Source organism: Crocuta crocuta, unplaced genomic scaffold (genome assembly GCF_008692635.1).
Source record: "Crocuta crocuta isolate KB4526 unplaced genomic scaffold, BGI_CrCroc_1.0 scaffold1, whole genome shotgun sequence".
Taxonomy (NCBI): domain Eukaryota; kingdom Metazoa; phylum Chordata; class Mammalia; order Carnivora; family Hyaenidae; genus Crocuta; species Crocuta crocuta.
This window is the reverse complement of record NW_027527930.1, coordinates 3218172-3231774: the sequence shown is the minus strand read 5'-3', so window position 1 is coordinate 3231774 and position 13603 is coordinate 3218172. Positions and strand designations below refer to the sequence as shown.

The 13603-nt window shown below is 38.5% G+C and overlaps 1 protein-coding gene across 3 annotated transcripts in view; it reads right to left on the bottom strand.

The window, feature by feature from the left end:
- Positions 1-13603, bottom strand: part of RUFY3 (RUN and FYVE domain containing 3) — a 64771-nt gene that overhangs the window by 31050 nt on the left and 20118 nt on the right. The window lies entirely within an intron of this gene.

Below are 13603 nucleotides of genomic sequence, written 5' to 3'. Positions count from 1 at the left end.
TTTCTTGTACAACTGTTTTAACACCAGGCCTCAAATGTGACTCTCTCTGCTCAGGGCCAGTCAACTTGTTGAGACCAGAATAAGCTCACAATGTGATAATGGAAGAGACATCAAAACTACCCCCTAAAATACAGCCATGAAAACAAGCTTTCTCAGACATTAAATTCCAACTTTGTTACCGGAACTTATGTGCACCCCATTGTTTCTAACCTCTCATAATCACTGGGAGAAATGGATGGCGTAGAGGTGTGTGGGTATACATGCATAAATGTTTGTAGAGAGCAACTAGATTCTCTATTTAACGCTTCCCAACAGATGGCAAGAAAATGTCACTGGAGAGCGGGACTGGAGACTCTTGCCAGAAGTGGTGATGGATTTATACTTCTACACTGCCTCATGCCATTCTTCTTACAATCAGTAGCAAAATGTTCAAGACATCTGTTTGTGGTCTGGGGTGTATAAACCATGCAGAAAGATGAATTAATGCCTAGGGAAATTAAGTTCCTAATAACTTTGGACTTATTAGTATGGTGCTATAATCTATTGAGCTAATCTACATCAAACACAAACAGTCCACTCATTCTTTAGAAAATGTTGCTCTCGGGGCGNTCTGTAAATTAAATTTAGTAGCAACCCTAGCCTTTACCCACTAGGTGTCAGTAGCATCCTCCAGTTATGACCACCAAAAGTATCTCCAGGTATCTACCCACTGCCTGTCCCCTGGGAGACAAAATCAGGCTCCTTCCCCACTAATAACTACTACTCTAAACAAATAAAAGAAGGTCAAACAAAAATCAGGGTAATTTGACAATTAGGCATAACAAGCTCAAAAGACATTACTGCTCTTTATTAATTATTTAATGCAGTAGCTAAAATGTTTATTATTTAATGCTTATTATTATCATCATTTTTGTGTCAAATTGTATACAAAACTATGGGCACTACCTAAGTTTAATTACGTTTCCTGGTTAGTACTAAATCAAACTACTGAAAATAATTAGTACTTTAACTATTTTTTTAAAAAGTTTGTGATGTTGGCTACTAGTAATGATCACCAAATCACTAACTTAATTTGTCACAGAATAAAATATAATCCATTCAGTCAGTTTGTTACTTGTCTTAAATCGTACTTGAGTATAAAATGATTTTGTGAAACATATATATGCAGTTAAAAAGGGTTGCGGCAACCCAGTGGGCGCACGGAAGGACTTCTGGGGGCGGGCAAAGTTCTGCGTTCTGATATGGGTATCAGTTATGTAAAACTGTTGAGTGTATGAAAATCCATTACACTGAATGCTTACAATGTGATCTTTCCTGTATATTTGATACTTTTAACTGTAAAAGTTTTCATTTTAAAGTTTTGTTATATTGTACAGGTCAGAAATTGGGTTTTTTTTAAATTTTATTTTATATATTTTTATTTTTTTACAAATAGTTTATTGTCAAATTGGTTTCCATATAACACCCAGTGCTCATCCCCAGAAGTACCCTCCTCCATGCCCATCTCCCCCCTCCCCCCCACATCCATCAGTCCTCAGTTTGTTTCTCCAGAAATTGGTTTTTAAAAGTGCATGATTTTCAGGGGTGCTTGAGCATCTGACTCTTTAGTTCAGGTTGTGATCCCAGGGTTATGGGATTGAGCCGCAGGTCGGGCTCTGCACTGAACGTGGAGCCTGCTTAAGATTCTCTGTCCCCCCCTTTCCCTCCCCCCTCTGTCCCTCTCCCCTGCTCATGCATGCGCTAAAATAAAAAAATAAAAAGTAAAAAAAAAGCATGACTTTCAGAATGTCATTAGTCATATTTTTTCTATGAGAAAAAATAAAACTGTTTAACAATGCTAACATTTAACACTATTAATTTCAAAACAACTTTTGCTCATTCATTCATTTTTTTTCTTTAAATAGTGAACATCTACTAGGTGTTAGATATTTAATGCTGGGATTCCAGAGATAAGAGACCTAGTTCCTGACATCAAAGTGCTCACTATTGATCAAACTTGGTGTACACAAATGTCTGGAGAACAAATACAGGGCAACTTAGAATGAACACCTGAAATTTCACAATAAACATTATCATCTTTGACAAAGATCAATTTTATTCCAGAACAAATAAAATTAGAATGTTTTTATATTAGGTCAAGTATCCTCTTTCTATGGAATCAAATGTAAATTTTGTATAAATTTTAAGGCTAAGATACTAGATGTGATATTAATGTAAAATTTCAGGCACGCTGTACACAAGTCTAATACCCTTTCCCCTGCCACTGGATGTGGGAAAGTTTGAGAGGCTGTGTAAACGCACTGTTAACATTAACACCCACAAAAGTATACACAGGATATTATGGGACTATGCACAGAAGAAAGCTACCTGACCTGGCCCCCTTTTTCCTTCAAAAAAAATTTTTTTTAAGTTTATTGATTTATTTTGAGAGAGACAGAGACAGTGCAAGTAGGGGGAGGGCTGCCAGCACAGAGCTGGATGCGGAGCTTGAACCCACGAAGCTGTGAGGTCATGATCTAAGCTGAAACCAAGAGTCAGACACTTAACCGACTGAGCCACCCAGATGCCCTTTCCCTTCAAATTTAAAGGGCAGGTATGTATATATAAATTCCCAGAGAATGAGGCTATTTTTTTTAAATTTATTTATTTATATTGAGAGAGAGCCTGAGAAAGAATGTGAGACAGCGGTGAGGGCCAGAGAAACAGAGAGAGAGAGAGAGAGAGAGAGAATCCTAAGGAGGCTCCATGTGGTCAGCGCAGAGCCTGACTCAGGGCTCAAACTCTTGAACCATGGCTTGAACTCACAAACCACGAGATCATGACCTAAGCCAAAATCAAAAGTGAGATGCTCAACTGACTAAGCCACCCAGGTACCTTGAGACATTTTTTTTCCCAGTTAATAAAATATTTTTATTCACTCTGTAGCATTTTAAGAAAATTAAGAAATATGTATTAACATGGCTATTTCTGAACATTGTACTGAAGGTGGAGGAATGCAATTAAAGAAGATAAGGAAATTGGAAAAATATAACCTGTAAAAGAGTGGATCAAATATTACTGCTCTTACACCATCTGATTCTACACCCAGAAAATCAAGCAAACAAAATTTGTAAAAACATATAATTTATAAAGGTAGCATTGTACAAAATTAATATAAGAAATCATTAGGTGTCATATACGTTAGTAACAGAGGGTGAGACTTTTCAGTTCAGTCTTAAAGGACAGACAGTGGTCAGGCAAGGAGGAGTAGGCAAAAACTGGGAAGGGAGCAGAATGGAAGGAAGAGCTTAGGCAAAGGCGCTGAAGAATGAAAAGAACTTGGCACACGAAGAAAAATAAAATGGAAAGAGTGCCATTAGTTTATGGTACATATGAGTAAACGCTGTGAGATGAGATGAGATGAGGGAAAGAGGGAAAGGAGAGACTGCTAAGGATCTTTGTTAAAGAACATGGATTTCACCTTAACAGTCAAGAGTTTAATGAGAGGTGTGATGTCACAGATTTGAATCTTAATTATTTTTTAAAGTTTTAAGTAATCTCTGCCCCAACACATGACTCAAACTCATGACCTTGAGATCAAGAGTCAGNCCACTTCTCTCTCTCTCTGCCCTTTCTGGGATTCTGTATCTGCCTCTTGCTCACTTGTGCCCTCATTCTCTCTCTCTAAAAAAAAAAAAAAAAAAAAAAAAAAAAAAAAAAAAAAAAAAAAAAAAAAAAAAAAGAGTCAGATGCTCTTCCGACTGAACCAGGCAGGCAGCCCACAGACATGAACTTTAGAGAAGTCCCTGTCATAGCCACATGGAAGATGAACTGGAAAGGTGCAAGAACTCAAAGCTGTGGAGCAAGAAAGGGTGTCCTGCAACAGCTGGGGAGAGGAATAAGAAGGGGTGAAGGAAACCAGAGCCGTCAGAGCTGTGTAGAGAAGAGGGAATTCGCTTTGGGGGCTGTTCTAGGGGTAGGATGTTGGGATTTCAGGACTTGATGACCACTTAGATGTGAAAGAAGAAGGAGGAGGAAGAATGGAGAGTAATTTTCTAGTTTTGGTGAGTAGATGGGTAGTGGCACAAAGCACCATGGTCGGGGGGGTGGGGGTGGGGGAACATACCAGAAGCAGTGGACTAAAGAAGCTACAGAAATGACCATAGTTACAGTAATAAACTATATTAATTGATTTTCAAACCAAAGTTCTTTCAAGAATATGTGTATGTTCATTATAGGTCTTCAAGACTGCTAATTTCTATATGAGAAAATATTAATGAACTTTACAGAGTAATGAGGCTCATTTAGTTACCAGTGATGACAAAACTGAACCCAAAGTCACACAGCTAAGAGTGACACTGAGTCACACTGCTTTGCAAACCCATCATCTGACCAAGACCTTCTTCCATCTCATTAGTGCAATGACTGATGTTCATACAGACCAATCTTGAAATGTTTTAAGAATTGAAGAAAATTAAGCTATACTTAACATGTTAATATTAAATATGTTATATTGTACCCAATTCTTGGTAAGTTGGGAATTAATTCATATGTAACAGAAGCAGTTACTCTTTAAAACTTCCTGGTTATTTGATAGATCAAAAATTTATACTATATGAGAAACAAAAGCTGTCATGTAGAGATTTTCAAAAGATACCTAAGAACATTAATATGAGATTAAAAATGACAAACTAACAAAAGATATAGAAAGGAAAGCTTACTGTGTTCAGAATGTTTGAAGGCCAATAATTTCTAAATAAATCTATTTTGAACTTTTTCTGTAATATTTCTTTTTTTAACATATTTATTACTATTTTTCAAAATGTTTTATTTATTTTTGAGAGAGCATGCAAGCAGGGGAAGGGTAGAGAGAGAGGGGGACAGAGGATCCAAAGCAGGCTTCACACTGACAGCAGTGAGCCCGATGCAGGGCTCAAACCCATGAACTGTGAGATCAGGACCTGAGCTAAAGTCAGACACTCAACCAACTGAGCCACCCAGGTGCCCCTGTATTTCTTAGAGTATAAAACTAGGCATGAAATTACTAGTCCTTGATAGTGAACAAATTACTGAGAGCACTAAAAAGATCCTATAATAAAACACCATTAACTATTCTAATGACGCTTATTTATTTATACAAGAGAATCATGAACATTGACTCAATCCTCATTTAAAAATAATCAATAGATGGGGCGCCTGGGTGGCTTACTCAATTAAGCTTCTGACTCTTGGTTTCAGCTCCGGTCATGATCTCATGGTTTGTCCCAGCTCCAAGTCGGGCTCTGCACTGACAGTGTGGAGCCTGTTTGAGATTCTTTCTTTCCCTCTCTCATTCTCTCTCTATCCCTGCCCTCACTCACTTTAATAAATAAGCTTTCAAAATAAATAAATAAATAAACAGTATTAAAACATTAAAAAATTAATCAATAGATGGGGTGCCTAGTTGGCTCTGTCGGTAGAGCATGCAACTCTTGATCTCAGGGTTGTAACTTTGACCCCACGCTGGGTGTAAAGATTACTTAAAAATAAAAGCCTTTTGGGGCACCTGGGTGGTCAATCAGTTAAGCGTCTGACTTCAGCTCAGGTCATGATCTCATGGTTCATGGATTCCAGCCCCATGTCGGGCTCTGTGCTGACAGCTCAGAGCCTGGATAGAGCCTGCTTCACATTCCGTGTCTCCCCCCGGCTGCCCCTCCCCAACTCGTATTCTGTCTCTCAAAAATAAATAAAAACATTAAAAAAACTTTTTAAAAATGTAAAAATAATCAAGAGTCTTAGGACCCTTAGTTCATAGCAGCACTCTCAACAATAGCTAAAACATGGAAAGAGCCTAAGTGTTCATCAACGGACAAATGGATCAAGAAGATGTGGTTTATCTATACCATGGAATACTACATGGCAATGAGAAACAATGAAATCTGGCTATGTGTAGCAACATGGATAGATCTTGAGGGTGTTATGCTGAGCGAAATAAGTCAGGTAGAGAAGGACAAATATATGTTTGCACGTATAGGAGGATTAGGAGGAACTTAACGGAGGACCATGGGGGAGAAGAAGGGGGGAAATGGTGGGGAAAAGTGAGAGAGGCAAACCATGAGAGACTCTTGAAAACTGAGAAACAAACAGGACTGATGGATGTGGGGGGGGAGGGGGGAGATGGGCATGGAGGAGGGCACTTGTGGGGATGAGCACTGGGTGTTATATGGAAACCAACTTGACAATAAACTATTTGTAAAAAAAAAAAAAAAAGAGTCTTAGGACCCTTAGATTATCTATGTATATATATCTATTCTCCTTAATGCAATTCCAAATATCATATAAAATTCTACTCAAGAGTAATAAAGAGGAAATAAATTTAAGTAACATTTTGTTTGGGTTGAAATCTGAAAGATGTTAGTCAATAAAATTTTATTTATCCTCATTGCTACCTTTCCTTGGTAACAGCGTAATCAAAGATGTGTTTTGCTAAAATCAATCCTTATTACCAGAAACATTATATTTGCCCACTACTCTTGATCTGTTTCATATTAATCACCTCTTTGCACCTACTAACTTGGACACCAGGCAAGGAGTCTCACCAATTTGGGGCTTCAGTTTCCTCATCTGTGAAATGAGGGTTAAGCTTGTTCAGTAATTCTTTTATCTGATGGAAACAACACACACTCATATCAATCCTAATGATTCACTGCAGCACCAATTCTCAAGCAGGGGGAGTATATTATCCCTGGAATGGAGGGCAACAACATGGTTTGGAAAACCCCACAAACAACCCTGATACCAATGAACTAGATCCTTGCCACTGGCACATGTAGCCCTGGCATCAAAACTGGCATCATCTGGAAGTTTTTGGAAATGGGAGACCTTAGGCTCCAATGGTACTACTGAATCAGGTTCTGCACTTTAACCAGACCCCAGGTGATCTGTATGTGCATTAAAGTTGGAGAAGGCACTGACCTCCATGACTCTTCTAGCTCTAGCATATCTTAATTACATGATTTCACACAAGCTTCCTCAAGGGCAACCAATAAACACATATAGCAGTGGAAAGCCCCAGAAAGAAGGGGTAATAAAAGATCAGAACAGAAATAAATAGCATGTTAAAGTACTAAGAAAATCACTGGATCTCAAAGTTGGTTCTTTGATAAGATCAACAACACTGACAAACATTTAGCTTGGCTGACCAACAGAAAAAGAGAGAAGACTCAAATTGCTAAACTCAGGAATGAAGAGGAGAGGTTACTGTTGACCTTACAGAAACAAAAGGAATTAGAAGGGAATACTACTGGCAATTGTATGCCAAAATATTAGACAACCTAGATAAAATGAATAATTTCTAATAAAGATACAGATGACCAAAACTGACTTAAGAAACAGGAAATCCATAACAGGTAAAGATACAGAATTTGTCATTTAAAAAAACATCCCATGGGGCACCTGGGTGACATAGTCAATTGAGCATCCGACTCTTGATTTTGGCTCAAGGTCATGATCTCGGTTTGTGGGTTTGAGCCCCAGCGTCAGGCTCTGTACTGACAGCTCAGAGCCTGGAGCCTGTTTCAGATTCTGTGTCTCCTTCTCTCTCTCTATCCCTCCCCTACTCGTGCTCTGTCTCTCTGTCTCAAAAATAAATAAACTACTAAAAAAAAGTTTTTTTTAAAAAAACTAGGGAATAAATAAGGGAAGGGAAGCCAAAATAATATAAAAACAGGGAGGGGGACAAAAACATAAGAGACTCTTAAATATGGAGAACAGAGGGTTACTGGAGGGGTTGTGGGAGGGGGATGGGTTAAATAGGTAAGGGGCATTAAGGAATCTACTCCTGAAATCATTGTTGCACCATGTGCTAACTAACTTGGATGTAAATTTAAAAAATTAATTAAATAAAAATTTTTTAAAAAAGAAAAAAAAACCCCTAGAGACTTGCTGGAGGTGGGGGGAGCAGGGGGATGGGTTAAATAGGCAATGGGTATTAAGGAGGGCACCCGTTTTGATGAGCACCGGGTGCTTGTATGTAAGTGATGAATCACTAAATTCTTCACCTGAAACTTATATTACAGTCTATATTAACAAACAGGAATGTAAATGGATAATAATAGTATTAAAAAAAAACAAAAAAACCAGACACCTAAGAGACATAATAATGTATATTATGTATGGATCCTGATTCAAATAAACCAATTAAAAAGAGACATATTTAAGATAAGCAGCCTTTGAAAATGAGCTGAGTAAATAGTAGGTACTATTAAGAAATTATTGTTGGGGGGCCTGGGTGGCTCAGTCAGTTAAACGTCTGACTTCAGCTCAGGTCATGATCTCACGGTTCATGGGTTTGAGCCCAGCATCGGGCTCTGTGCTGACAGCCAGCTCAGAGCCTGGAGCCTGTTTCAGATTCTGTATCTCTTTCTCTCTGACCCTCCCCTGCTCATGCTGTCTCTCTCTCTCTCTGTCTCTATGTCTGTCTCTCTCTCAGAAATATTTAAAAGATTAAAAAAAAGAAATTATTGTTAATATCAAAGTGTTTACAAATGGTAAGGCATACCGTTTGGAGTTTCCTTTATATACAGATCTTCTTCAAGATATGATGGGGTTACATTCCAACAAATGCATTTTAAGTTGAAAATACTGTAAATTAACACCTAACCTTTAATACACCGAGCCTACCTTAAATATGCTCAGAACATTAACATGCCTACAATTTGGCAAAATCGTCTAACAAAAGCCTATTTTATAACAAGGTGTTGAATGCTCCATGTCACTTATTTAATACTGTACTGACAGTGAGAAACAGAACGGCTGACAGCACAGGGAGGTTTAAGTGTATTGTTTGTTTACCCTTGTGGCCATACGGCTTGACCAGGAGCCATTCTTATCTGTTGCTGTCCAACATCACGGGAAAGCTTGAGAAAAGATGAAAAGTTGCAATCTGAAGTATGGTTTCTCCTGAATGCATATCCCTTTCACATCACCGTAAAGTCAAAAAATCCTACATTGGGGGTTGTTAAGTACCCCAGAAACAAAAATATGGAAATTGGTGAAATACAGTCAGCAAATATTGACAATTATTGATGCTGGGTGATGGAAACTTTAGGAGTCATTACTCTACTTTATGTACTTGAAAACTTCCATAATTAAAAGTTAAAGAACGGTTCTGCTTTCTCTTGCTTCAGGTCAAGGTTTATCTGCCAGCCTCCAATGAGAAGGCTACCTCTTTGCTGTTTTCCCATCTCTGAAAATAACCAAAACCACCTTCTGACTGGCACTAACACTGAAATGAATGATCTTATTTGGTGATTTAATGTTTCCAAACCATTCTTTTATATACTACCACTCATTCTTGGTTAAGGCACTGTGAAATAATAATAATTATATATATATAAAGGTTTTTACCCAATCCCTAACAAAGAGTTCCTAAAACCCTGATCATTTCCTGAGTGATAAGAGCCATTGAAACATCTTTTGTTATAATACTTGTTTTTTGTCCTTGGCTCCTGAAATAGCTCCAGAGTTAAGGGTAAAAGGAGCACCTTTTGGGAAGTCCCTAAGGATGGAGGCTGGTTACCCAGGAGCAACAGCCATGTGATTAAAGGGTCGGAAGTTTCAGCTGAACCCCAAGCTCAACCCCAAGGAGGGGAGAGGGGCTGAAGACTGAGTTCAGTCATCAACAACCAGTAATTTAATCAATTAGACCTATGTAGTGAAACTTCCATAAAATTCCTAACCAAAGAATGAGAGAGCCACTGGGTGGGTAGACACCATGAGGTGCTAGAAGGGGGCAGTACCCAGAGACAGTATGGAAGCTTTGCGCTCCTTCCCACACACTTAACCCTGTGCACCTCCTCCACCTGGCTGTCCTGAGCTGTCCCCTTTTATAATACACCATAATCTAGCAATGAAACTCTTCCTGAGGCCTGAGCCATTCTGGCAAATTATCAAACTTTCTGAGGGGGTCACAAGAACCTGATTTAGACCTGGTTGGTCAGGAGCAGAGGTGACAACCTGGCCTAGCGGTTAGCATCTGAAATGAGGGGGCACCTTGTAGGAGTAACCTCCCAACCTGCGAAGTCTTCACTAACCCCAGGTACACAGTGTCAGAATTGAACTGATGCTGGAGAATTGGTTGGTGTGGGAAAACCTCCCGCATAATTGGTACCAGAAGTATTGTGAGCAGTAAAGGAAAAGCGTTTTTCTTTTAGGCATCTACTTCTCTAATCTTTAAAAGATGTCCATTTACAGCCTTTTCCAAGAGTTCCCTATGAAAATGCACTGGTTTCTTCTTCATGGGGCTCCCGTGTCATAATATAATCAACTTTTGTTTTGGAAAGTTCCCAAACACAACACCACAGAATACTTAGAAAATTTCTGGGAACGGGGCGCCTGGGTGGCTTAGTCGGTTAAGCGTCCGACTTTCGCTTAGGTCATGATCTCGCAGTTCGTGGGTTCGAGCCCCGCGTCAGGCTCTGTGCTGACTGCCAGCCCAGAGCCTGGAGCCTGTTTCAGTCTGTGACTTCCTCTCTCTCTGACCCTCCCCTGCTCACGCTGTCTCTCTCTCTCTCCTAGAAATAAATAAAACATTAAAAAAAAAAAAAGAAAGAAAATTTCTGGGAACATTTATAAGTCAGGACAATAGTCAGTCGTCTTTGTTTTGAGGCAACATAAGAAATTTAGGAGATAAGTACAAATCCAAGAGCTCCTTGCTTTGCTCAGCTTATTCCATAGAAATAATTTAAATGTTGAGGGCACCACTGTGACTTAGAATGGCTAGATCTCTGATCTAGAAGACTTAGATCTCAGTCTCTCACATTCCCTGATACTGGAGAAATTTCTCATTTCTTTATATTTTACCTGTAAAATATTAGGAGAGACAATTGTCTTTGGCTGGGTTGTATTAAGACTGCAAGATCTTGACCACTCTTTTATCTGGTCATTGGTCAGGGCTGTTTATGCAGCTAATAGTCATGAGAGGTGAGGCTTTCTTACTGCTTCCAATAAAAGCAATGGGTTCTCCAAAGTCAGTGTTCCTCAGCTGCGACACACACCCACCACATGCAGAGCATCTTGCTGGACCATATGGTATCTCCTAGGTGGGACTCTAGTTCAAGACAAAAGTGTGCTGATGTTCAGGCTGTTTACAGAGTCATGAGTAATAAAGCCCTTTGTCTCTGACCAGGAGTCTTGCGGCTTTTGCCAGTATCCAAGACCAGAATCAGGCTAATTTTTTAGCTTATAATTAGGGTAAACCCCAGACCTGATCAAAAACCAGGAATAATCTCAATCTTTAGTTTAATAGTGGAATACTGTACATTTAGGCTCCAAATGAGACACCACCTTATACTGTAGGACTTGAGGCAGACTCTCAAAGTGAAATCACAGAAAACACGGAAGAGCACATTGCAAAAGGTGGGAATGGATGTGTGAAATAAGGTAAAGAGAATCAGAATGACAAGGGGAGAGCTGGAAAACACAGGAAGGGTAGTCAGATGGCAGAGATCTCTAAAAGTAGACTTGCATATTCAGGAAACAGGCAATGGGAATTACTGTAGGGAATTTTGAGCAAAGAGACAGTGTAAACAAAACCCTGAAGATAAGTTTGAAGATGAGTCTGGAAGGATTATGCAAAATGAGTTTGGGAGGAAGAAGACCAAAACTGCCTGCCATGAAGGACTGTACCAGTTAAGGAAAGAGAGGGGTCACAAATAATCCAAGGTTTTTGTCCTGTGAGACTGGAAGTGAAAAATGAAAAAACTGAGTAATTGTTTGGGGGGGTAAGGGGTAAAATCACATTGGTTTCAGATACGGTAAAGAACATTTATGTCGGAAGTATTCTCAACATATTTTTTCATCACATAGCTGTAAATACAAATTAAAGTTTGAGACTGGATAATTAACATAGAGATAATAGTGGCAATTATTAGATGCTTTCATCAGAGGAGATCGTTTATAGAGAAACAGAAGGAGGAAGGGTTAGCAGCCCAGCCTTTGGAGGATGCCAATAATCGTATGCTTGGAACAGAACCCAAAATTGAGTCATTTCAGAAAGAGCTCTTTCTTAGAACTTAGTACCTAGAGCAGCTTTCAAATTAAAGGTCACAACCTTAGTGGAGTATAAAATTGATTTACTCTGTCCCACCATAGTAAGGTCAGGCATTGTTTTATGAAACTTAAGTTCCAGATACATACAAATAAATGATGTATATACTGAGTTTTGATGAAAACAAATTTTTACAGTAGGTCTTGAGTCAAATAAGTTGGAACTCTGGTGTGGTGGTTAAGGGTACAAGCTTTGGAGTGAGGCTGTGGGAGTCTTAACTCTACTTGAATTATTATTCCCTGTGTGACTCCGGGAAAGTTTCTTGTCTCTTTTCTTTTTCTCTGCACTTTTTTGAGATAATTGTAGATTCACATGCAGTTCTAAAACATTATAGTGGTTGTGTGTACCCTTAACCTAGTTCCCCCAAAGGTAACAGCTTGCAAAAACTGGAGTACATTATAACCAGAATACTCATACTGAATTACACTCAAGATGCACGATGTTGCCATCAACACAAGGATCCCTCATCTGGGGATCCTCTCTCCTAACCCTTGGCAACTACTATTTTCCATTTCTATAGTTTTGTCATTTCAAGAATATTATATAGATGTAATCACACAGTATGTAACTTTTTATATTGACATTTTTTTCACTTAGCAAAATTCCTTAGAGATTCAGCCAAGCTGTTGGGTGTATCAGTAGTTTGTTCCTTTCTATTGCTGAGTAGTATTTCTACCTGGAAATTTTCTTAATGGGATAGGCCTCACTTGCATCATCTATGAAACAATACTAGAGCTTTGAAGACTAAACAAATTAGGATGTGTTAAATATTTAGAAATGCTTGGGACATACTAAGAATAAAACATTGTTAGTGACTAAAATTATTACGGTTCTCCATAAACATAAGTGCAACAATTTAAAAATAAAGCTTTTTTCAATGACTATGTGACACAGTGTTACTTGCTAAGAATATCTCTTAGATATGTTCCTTCCATTTTTCATGATCGTGGACATTAAGCCTTAACCCAAAGGAAAATGTCAAGAAGCCAGTATCACAATCTTGATCAAATAATATTTCACGCAGGTGTATCATTTCCCTAATTCAAATAACATCCCAACTATTTCAATGCTCATAGAGATGGGCAGTAATCTGGACAACTGCAAATTCACAGAATCTATTTAAGAGGCTAGTAATGAGTACAGAAAAAGGAATATTTAAGAAACTAAAGATAGCAAATTATGTGCTTTTATTATTTCATTTAATCTTCATAATTTTGTCATGAGTTTCTATACTTTTAGACACAAATTAATGGTATATGAGATGAGATGCCAGGTGATTGATTAGTGTTGTAAGCAAGATACCTTTCTGCCCTCAGAAGAGACTTTATATTTAACAGGAGTGACAGACACATTGCATGTAAAACCAACCATCACTGTAAGAAATCAGTTCACCAGAAGAAACTTCAATCTTGACAAAATTTAAAATAAAACAAAACCCAAAGGCTCATAGTTCTAATCTGTAACCTCCTAGAGTTTGTTATGTTAAAAAGCAAATTTTTAGGAGGCTGGAAGCCAGTGTTAACACTTCATCTATTA